The 9267-nt window shown below is 38.4% G+C and overlaps 1 pseudogene; it reads right to left on the reverse strand.

Moving 5' to 3' along the window:
- Positions 1–9: 9 nt before the first annotated feature.
- Positions 10–2525, reverse strand: LOC118734367 (annotated as a pseudogene).
- Between the last annotated feature and the right edge of the window lie 6742 nt (positions 2526–9267).

Consider the following 9267-nt stretch of genomic DNA (forward strand, 5'->3'; position numbering starts at 1 on the left):
TATTGGAAATAGAAAATACATGCGAACAACAGAATATAATTGAATTGTACTGAAAGAAGTTTCAGAAAATTAAGGCCGGCGCAGATCGTAGAACACCAATTATATTACAGCTTTCTATGCGTCTATTGCCCCTTGGGCAAAGGGAAATGGTTCATTTTCTTCAATTCAAACATTGTATAGCGCACTTTGCCGGGTTTAAGCAACTTTTCACAGTCGTCTTCCTTTTTGAGTTCGGCTATATGCGTACATGGCATCAAGCAATCTGTGAACCGACTGTCAAAGTTTTCTTTGGTGTTGGCGGCCTTCTTCGCATCGGCTGCAATCAATTCAGATATCTTAAGACAGTTTTCCAATATACTTTCCTTGTTGTTTTTCTCAGTCTTTGACGAAAACTTTTCTTCGCCGGTTGAGACAGATTTGCTCACATCTAGCGCCTGTGTTGGGCTGATTGCCTTCGAATGCACCGATTTAGGTTTTTGCAAAGAAGTAATAGAGGAATATACACCGTCACCCTTAACATCTCCTTGGCCAGTGCCAATGTTAATATGAGTCATCAGGTGCTTTGGCGTTTTGCGTTCACAGTCGATGAAACGATCGCGCTTATACTCTTGAACCACTTTAACGAAGGGATAGAGTGGCCGATCTTTCTTGTGTGCATCCTCCATCAGATTGCGCGCATATTCGAAAAAGAATTTATCCTCCCGCTCGTCTTTGTTATCTTCGCAGGTGCGCATTTGTTGTCTGTCCTCATTTTCAATACGTTTCTTAAGCTCAATTTGTTCCTTTAATGTGGCTCGTGTATCGTGTATTTCATTTAGACGCTTTTTCTTCTGCGCTTCTTTAAAAAGCCGATTTACTTCGCAGTTTTTAAAGCGTGTTGCCACATCGTAACGCCTCTCTTCCTCGGCGCGCCTTTTCGCCTCCTTTTGCTGTTGAAGCTCGTGCATATAAGCTTCAATACGTGCTTGTTTGGCCGCCTTGTCCTTGCGTATCTTTTCCTTCTCTTCAGCCGTGAACTTCAGTTGCATGCGACTAATATCACGACGTACACGCTCTTCGTCTGTTGCTTCTGTCTTAGTCTGAATGCAACGCAAGAATCTGGCTTGCATCTCTTGCTTCTTCTCCTCTTCGTGCGTAGTTTTCTTTTGGTCTTCCTCTTTTTTTTACGACATCCCAGTCCTTTTTAGCCAGATTGTAAACGCAACACAAACGATCTTCGATCTCTTCGGTCATACGTTCCCCTAAAATTGGATTAAAGAACAAATAACGTGATAAAAACGAGTCATAAATGAATACAGCTTATTCTAAACTTACTTAATCTACGTTGCTCTACCATTTTCATAGCTTCCAGTGCGTTTTTGCGTAGTGCCGCTCGTTTTTTCTCCATAATTGCCTTCTCCTTTTCGATTTGCGCCTTGATTTCCTGATCCATTGCCTCCCGCGCGTCCTGTTGCTCCTTGATGAGCTGCTTTTTATATTCCATGCGCTGCTTGCCAGTCTCTTTGATTGTGTGAAGCATTTCCTTTTTGTATGTGTTCATGTTCTGTTGGCGTTCCATTTGCCGCGCCTGGTCTTCTTGCATAAATCCTAACGCTTGTTGCTCGCAAGCTAACTTATCCATACATTCTTGCTTTTTAACAGCTCTTTCGAACTCCTTATTTATGTTCCGTTGAACGTTTCGCGCTCGAAGGACCTCGCTTTGTAAAGCTGCTGAGTGCAATTGCTTGGGACCAGGCTTCAGTTGCTCGACTAGGTTTTGCGCTTTAGCCAGCTTTTCGCTCCTTTTTCGTTCCTCATTTTCTTTTGTCTGATGGAAGTCCTCCTGCACTAAAAATGTAAGAACAAAATTCAAAGGAAATGGGTTAGAAACTCGCTTTATAAAAAATATCAATACTTTTTTCGTAAAAGATTTCAAAATATAACTACACATTTTTGAAAATCATATCGAAATTATTGTCGATGAGGTCTCACTTTTTGTTATTTTCTGCTCCATATTCGCTTTGATCTCGGCCAACTTCTCATCTTGAGTTCGCTGTATATTGCCCTTGAAATGAGCTACCAACTGGTCGGAGCCCTGCTTCAAGTATTCCTTATACTTTTGTTCCTCTTCAATTTCTTTCTGAGCTCGCAGTTCATCCACCTGATTGGAATTGTTTAGTAGCCTATTGTAGCGTTGCGACGAGAGCACTATAGGTTTCTTGTTCCCGATTTTCGCCAATTCGATCGAAGGTTCATTGCCCCGCGATACACAATTTATCATAGTACAATATATTTGGTAGGCTTAGTTTTGGAAGAAGATGCGTTATCGTTATGGCCCGTTAATATAAACGTAAATTCCTTTTCTTTGATTTCCAAAAAAACGAATGACTGTGAAAAAATTCTAAAGTTCCAAATGAAATTTAACAAATTGGTTGCTACGGTTGCCGTAGTGATACGTTGAGGTAACAAGTACGCTATCGGTAAGTTAATTGGTTGGCTGTGGATTATTAAATAATGCATTTATTGGCAATGCTCATTTATCTACATTCGCGTTATTTAGGGCCAATTTCACAATGCGTAGTTAACTCGGAATCGGGAGTTAACTACAGATTTTTGTACTGAAAATCTCTAGTTAACTGTCGATTCGGAGTTAACTACGCACTGTGAAATTGGCCCTTAATTATATATCTCGGCTGAAGGCCTCGTTGCCAGTGCTGCGTTTATGTATTTATATAATAAAATTCTTTTGTTATATAAATTGTTATAAATAAATAAATAAATAAATAATTATATATCTAAATTTCAAAAAAAAATTATAGTATTTACCTATGTTCATACTTATGTTCTCGTCATAACGTATATCTAAATGTTACAACAAATGTATAGTACATATATTTAAAACACATTTTAAGCGATTCGAAAAGCTATGCAAAGGCGTTCATAAAGATTTTAAACCAAAACTAAATTCAGTTTTATTTTTAAACGAAAAAATCTATATATACAGTGGCTAAAGCAAAATGACCACGTGTTGGTTTTTTTAAATATTTGAAATATTTTTCAAAATAAATGTTTTTTGTTGCTATTTTTCTTTAAAAACCAAAACCATATCAATCACAGTTTCACACTTTATACAAAATTTAGAAAAATTCAACAAATTTTCGTCAAAATCTCAACTTTTAATCTGAATCTTTATTTTTATAGCCCATACAATTTTAGTCTAATCGCGTTGATTTTCGAGACTTGTTTTGGAGACTACTTTGGCGTTTTTTTTTTATATAACAAGTGCAATTTACAAAAACTGGCGTTGATTTTGTGAAATTTTGTTGCTAACGATCTCCCGCGTTTTTTATAAGAAGTTCATGCTTATATGGAAAAAAGTGCAAAAAGCCGTCACCAAAAAGAAAACTCAAAAATTAACGGAATTTTTTAGCCGTTTGAAACCATGGTACAATAAAAACAGGTAGAAGCCAATTTGACGTCAAACCTACAAAAGTCAAAGTTTTCGGGAGAGTAAAAATAAAAATGAGTGTGTGTAAGGAAAAATAAAAAATTACATTTCACTGGTAGACGTTTTTAAGTAAATTTGAAGTTTAATTTTATTTATTTATTTTCTATAGTTAAAACTTGTTAATTTGTTTGTTGTTTTCTGTCTTTGATTTATGAGTTGCAGTATTGTTGGAGGAACTTTCCGGCATAAGAGTCATAGTAACAGCACTTGGCATCAAACGTGCGTATCCTGTACCTCCCGGTGCATTTATAAAATCTGCTGCTTTAAAATGTTTAACGCACAGCAAGGCTTTTCGCTGCCGCTCTGCCCCACAGCTGCTTTCGCAACGCTCCTTACGCAAAGGACATTGAGGCACGTTAAACAAATTAGTGGTATCTGATTTATATTCAATACCACATAAAAACCACGCTTCAGGTGTTGCATTTGTAACACATACACTAAGTATAAACCGCACAACACTACAAAAATTCAAATATTAATTAAAATTTGTTTTTAACGAACATTCCCAAAAAAAAACGACATGACATTTAAAGCGTAACGAAATATAGGAAATAAAAGAAAACTAAGTTGAAGTTTAAAGGTTTGGTTCTCATGAGAGCAGTGTCATTTTGGCTTCTACCTGTATTTATGTACCTTGGTTTGAAACTTGCACTTCATCTGACAAAAATGGTATGGGCTATAAATGCAAAACCGAAAAAGAATTCAGATTAAAAAGTTGAAATTTTGATGAAAATTTGTTGAATTTTCCAAAAAGAGGTAAATTTTGTTTTTTTTCAGTCTGATGTTGACTCTTACGCATGAACATATGTGAATATACATACATATGCCCATATTCAAAGATGTTTTCTTTTCTATAAAAAATTTTGACTTTTCATTGCCCTCTTTTTGCTGCTTGAGCGAAGCGGGCAATGAGGTTTGTCGGTTGAAAAGAAAACGTCATTTTGAATTTATTTTCCATTCATTCTGTTTTTATTTATTGAAGGATAAATACTATTTTAATTTAATAAAATTTTTTCCGAAATTCCCATTTTCACCTATCTAAAGAGTGAAAACTTAAAAATATTGAAATTAAATGAAATATTACAAGATTGGTACCAAACGAAAAGTGTTTGGGAAAGCTTTACTGAGCAATTTTTTTTTAAAGTTGCCCCCTATCTAAAATCCGAACTTACAGGCTAACCTAATATTCACGCACGCCGCCAATTTACTGTCAAAAATTTCTCATGCACATACAACTTGTATGGGACCAAATGAAATTGAACGGCGTGCGTTTGAAGCTAACTCAATTTCCAATTTTTGTTCTGCGTGACATTTTGATTTGACGTTTCGCTCAATGAAATCAAATGCAAACGCACGCAAGCCAATTTCGGGTGACGCAAAAAACAAATTCGACGGCGTGCGTACCAAAACGCAAGCCGCGAATATTAGGTTAGCCTGTTAATGGTCAAAGGAATTAGTTGCGTTCGATAACAAAATTAGCCAACACCAGCCAACAATCAAAATCAAGAGAGTAAGCGAAAATTCTCTCCCAAAGAGATGAAAAAGCAAAAAAGTAAACGAACAGGAAATTAGTCATTACTTGCAAAAACCGGAAGAAGAAGACACACCAGCTGACTTTGTTTATGTTTTATTTGTAAATAAACTGAAATTCATGTTGCCCCCATAGAAGAAAAAAGGAAAGTGAACGTTCAATGTTCGCCAGGAACATTTCTAGAAGTAAAAACTAGTTGGCGCTATCATAAAGTCACATAGCAGGCAGCCAAAAAGTATATAAATACCAAAACTCGGAAAATGCAATTTTGTTTGTTTACAAAAATTGCAACCATATGTTTTGTGATCATATGTTTTTGTGTTGGATAATTTTTGCTGACTAAAATTTTTCCAGTACAAAATGAACGCTTCTCTTGCATCAAAATGAACGCTTGCTCTCTCAATTTTTGTGTGTTGGATAATTTTTTGTCGTTATCGAACGCCATCCAGTAAAAATTTGGAAAACTATTACAAATTTTTGACTTGTCGAACGCACCTATTTACAACATATTGAGGGCATAAGGTAATAAACAAAGTGAAATCAATATTTGACGTACGCTTGTTTGAAAATTTAAATGTAAACAATTCTTATATTTGTTTACTTAACCCTCTTTCTGCTTTGGTTTGGAACCGAATTCTGAGATAGGGCGTTCTTCAACCAAATTCCGTGATAGAGTATTTTTTAATATTTTCAATATTTTTTTTTCAGAATTTATGCGAGTTGCACTAGAAATCTCCTGATTATCTCGGTTTTAGCAAATAAATTAGTCAATAAACCTTTTTTTTTGTGAATAACTCTTTACTGATATTTACACATATAAATAAATAGTATTGACGAAGGTACAGAAACCGCACTTGGCAGTGCAGCTGCTTTGTCTCGAAAACAATATGCCAGTACGCAGAATGTCCCCATCTCAAAAGATTTCCCCATATATGTATATATATACACTTTAAGATTAAGGATTCTTTCTCAAATTAACTACTGCAAATCAGGACCAGAATCAGGTAAATGTTGTAGCACCAGCTGGTGCCTCCAAGAATATCAACGATTCGGTTCGTTTACTTACGCAAAAAGTGGACAGCTTACAGAACGATATCAAACGTTTACAGTCTGTCAACCGCTCTCAAAATCGGCCACGTAGCCGTACACGTAGCTAGTCTCCTGGTCCTGGTCAACCATCTCGGCAAACAGATGGTCATAGGGATAGACTCTGTTACTACCACCAAAAGTTCGGCGATGCTGCCCGAAAGTGTCGACCCCCTTGTACGCGTTCTTCGTTAAACTAGCACAGCTGTTGTCAGGAACGCTGGCGGGCGACAGTGTAGTTTCTACCAGCGAAAATCAAGCGATCACCGTCCGAGAGACGAGATTACACGTTTTCGACAGTATTTCGCATACACATTTCCTTATCGATTCGGGTTCGGTCGTCTCAGTTCTTCGGCGTATGCAAGTTAAGCACAATACCAATCAAGGAGACTTACTCTTGTATGCGGCGAATCAAACAACAATACACACATACGGGACCATTGTGGTTCATTTGAATTTGGGACTTCGACGTAGTTTTAAGTGGCCATTCATAATTGCCGATGTCCAAGCAGCAATCATCGGTGCGGATTTTTTGACGAATTTTCAACTACTGGTCGATCTCAAAAACCAGCAACTTATCGACTCGGTCACTGACCTTAAGACCATCGCATGTTTGACTAGGGTGGAACAAGATTCTGTTTCCACGTTACAGAGTATGACAAAATTTCCTAACCTGTTTCGCGAATATGTTGATGTGACAAACCCCTCTGTCAAGGCTAACCACGCGAAGCATCAAGTCTTCCATTACATTGAGACACAGGGAGCACCAGTATCAGAGCGACCTCGTCGTTTGGCAGGCGAAAAGTTGGCCACTGCTAAAGCTGAAATCAATTTTCTCATCGAACAGGGAACTTGTCGGCCCTCTAAGAGTTCGTGGTCAAGTCCCCTTCATATGGTAGCGAAAAAAGATGGTGGCTGGCGTGCGTGTGGGGACTATCGTAAACTCAACGCAATCACTGTGCCGGATCGATATCCAATCGCGCACTTGCACGATTTCACTGATAAATTAAACAGGAAAAAGGTTTTCTCGGCTCTCGATCTAGTAAAAGCTTACTATCAGATTCCGATGGCGGAAGATGATATTAAGAAGACTGCGGTTTGTACCCCATTTGGTTTAGTAGAGTTTCTGTTCATGCCTTTTGGACTTAAAAACGCTACTCAAACGTTTCAGAGATTTATGGACGACATTTTTCGGGGTATTGAACTCGTATATTGTTATATCGATGATATACTCATAATGTCGGAGACAATGATGGAACATGAGCAACACCTTCGCACAGTTTTTCAGATCCTCAGAAAGTACGGATTGCACATCAACGTCAGCAAATGTCAGATTGCACAGTCAGAGGTGCGGTTCCTCAGCTATGTGATCAGCGAACACGGCATCAAACCTCCGGCGGATCGAATTGCGGCTATCACGAACTACAAACGTCCAAAGACAATCAGCGATTTGGGTCGTTTTCTTGGTGTCGTAAATTATTATCGCAGATGTTTACCGCATTCCTCGCATATTCAAGCACCGCTAACGGAGTTGCTGAGAAATGTCAAAAAGAACGACAAACGGGAGGTGGACTGGACATCTGAGCTCGTTCGTGCATTCGACGCCTGTAAGCGCAGTGTGGCTGATGCTGCACATCTGGCGTACCCAGATCCCGGAGCGAAATTGGCTCTGGTGTGTGATGCGTCTGATGTCGCCGTGGGGGCAGTTTTGGAACAGCAGACGGATAAGGATTGGCGACCACTTGGGTTCTTTTCAAGGAAACTGAGCGAATCGGAGAAGAATTATAGCACATACGATCGGGAATTGCTTGCAATCTACGAGGCTATCAGGTATTTCAAGCACTTGATTGAAGCACGCATCTTTGTGATCAAAACGGATCACAAGCCTCTAGTTTATGCATTTAAGCAGCGGCTAGAAAAAGCATCACCTCAACAACGTCAACCGTCAACAACGACAACTATGTTACATTTAACAGTTTTCCACCGCAATCGTTCAGGTGCAAGGCGCAGACAACGTTGTCGCAGACGCCTTGTCTAGGTTATGCGCAATCACTATGCCGACGGCTGTCAGCTTAAGTAAAATCGCTGAGGCCCAGGCTGCTGACCCTGAACTAACACAGTTGCTAAACGGAAGCACATCGTTAAAGTTGAAGTCAACAAGTAAGAAAGTCTAAGTTCGGGCGGAGCCGAACATTAAATACCCGGCGCAAGTATTAAATATATGTTTTCCACCTTTCCGAAAGCTACCGCTACATGATAAGCCGGGGTGTATACATTTTAAGTAAATTAGCGTCCTTAAATTTCGAAATATTGAAATTTTAAGCATATCTGAAATTTACCGTTATATGAAAAGCGGCCTAAATTTTAGTCCGATTTCAACAATTTTCAACGGTTTGCTTTTATGTGGCAAGCACAATAACCATACCGAGCTTGGTACAAATTGCTAGAACGGTTAGCGAGATACATATATGTGATCACAAGTGGGCGGTGCTACGCCCATTTTCCAAAATTTTGTCATAAACGTATTTCTTGGTAAAGAATTGTTGCAATCATCAATTTTGAATAAATTAGCTTCAATATTTACTGATTTATCGAAGATTTTGTATTTCTCGAAATTACCGTTATATGGGATGTGGGCGTGGTTATTGTCCGATTTTAGAAATTTTCGGCCAATTGGTATGCTGTACCAGGACCAACAACTGTGCCAAGTTTGGAAGAAATTGGTGTAGCGGTTACCAAGATATACGCATGTAACCATAAGTGGGCGTGGCTACGCCCATTTGCCAAAATTTTGTAATATTCTTATTTTTCGTCTAAAACTCATTGCAAATATCAATTTTGAGTGAATTATCTTCAGTAGTTACTAAAATATCGCAGTTTTCGTTTTTCTGAAAATTACCGTTATATGGGAGGTAGGCGTGGTTATTGTCCGATTTTTAAAATTTTCGGCCATTTGGTATGCTGTGCGAAGGCCAATAACTGTGCCAAGTTTGGAAGAAATTGGTGCAGCGGTTACCAAGATATATACATGTAACCATAAGTGGGCGTGGCTACGCCCATTTTCCAAAAATTTATAATATTCATGTTTTCCGTCTGAAACTCATTGTAAGTATCAGTTTTGAGTGAATTATCTTCAGTAGTTACTAAAATATCGCAGTTTTCG

Source organism: Rhagoletis pomonella, unplaced genomic scaffold, assembly GCF_013731165.1.
Source record: "Rhagoletis pomonella isolate Grant_MI unplaced genomic scaffold, Rhpom_1.0 Rhpom_scaffold_00002, whole genome shotgun sequence".
NCBI classification, from domain to species: domain Eukaryota; kingdom Metazoa; phylum Arthropoda; class Insecta; order Diptera; family Tephritidae; genus Rhagoletis; species Rhagoletis pomonella.